We start from the raw sequence: 1148 nt of genomic DNA on the forward strand, positions 1-1148 counted from the left end.
GATAAAGTATGATTATTTTTGAAGTCTTCCACTCACTGAGCTATCAACTCATATTTTTCTAAAATTATTTTTACAGGTAATGTTGGTCCTTGATAGCTTGAGGAGCCTGGTGATTTCAAAGTTAGAGCCACCCAACATGTTGAAGGATATGAGTCAATTTGATTAAACCACGAAGTAAAGTTTTGAGCCCATCGCATTATATTTTGCATAAGCATTTGATTTTGATGCATTTTTTGAAGTAACTCATAGTCAGCATTGATGATAGATTTGACATCTAGTCAGCATTTATTATCGGCGCACGTCACGTTTCGAGTCCACTAGGGTGATTCGGGACGGGTCGTGTCAGAAGATTACCTAGAGAATGAAGATAGAGAGAAAAACGCTTAGGGTTTACAAGAGAGAAGAAGATATAAATGAAAAAATGAGATTCTATTCCTTTTATATAGGAAAATTTCAGGGTTGGCAAAAAGTCCAGGCCCATCAGCTGACCCACATTTTAATAAAATTCTCTACTATGCTATAAATTCAATCTATTTGCGATAATAAAATAATGATGAAAAATAAAAAATTGCAATGTAATAATTCAACAATGCTACCTCTTGATAATAAATATCGACAAAAGGTAGAGAGGTTAGTGATGCTATGTGGTTCGAATAATAAACTATGATGACATGTAGAGAGAAGATAACTCCCGCTATGTCAGACGACACCCGTTATGTCAGTTAATGTCTATCACGATATGGTGACTGCTATTATGCTAACTCAACCAACTCTATGCTTGCTTGACCATAGAGTGAAGATGACTCCCACTATGTCATGTGACTTTTGCTATGATAGGGTGTTTACTGCTATGCTAGTCTGACTACCATTGTCTGCGGGCCAACTACTTATGTGCTAAACTGACCACTATTATCCAAACTACCAAAACATCGTTGGAACTGATGAGAAACCGTTCCGACGGTTATCATTAAACCCACCATTCAAGTTATGGGTAGAAGGTAACCACTTAACAAGTGGTTGGGGGAGGAAGCCCCCATCCACTTTTTTGTAGGATCACTAGAGAAGTAAAGACATCATTTTCCTTCCCAGGAAGACATAGAGTTGTATCCAAACTATTTCATTGACCAATGTTTTGTCCCATTGAGTTT

The sequence above is a fragment of the Olea europaea genome, chromosome 18, assembly GCF_002742605.1.
Source record: "Olea europaea var. sylvestris chromosome 18, O_europaea_v1, whole genome shotgun sequence".
Taxonomy (NCBI): Eukaryota; Viridiplantae; Streptophyta; class Magnoliopsida; order Lamiales; family Oleaceae; genus Olea; species Olea europaea.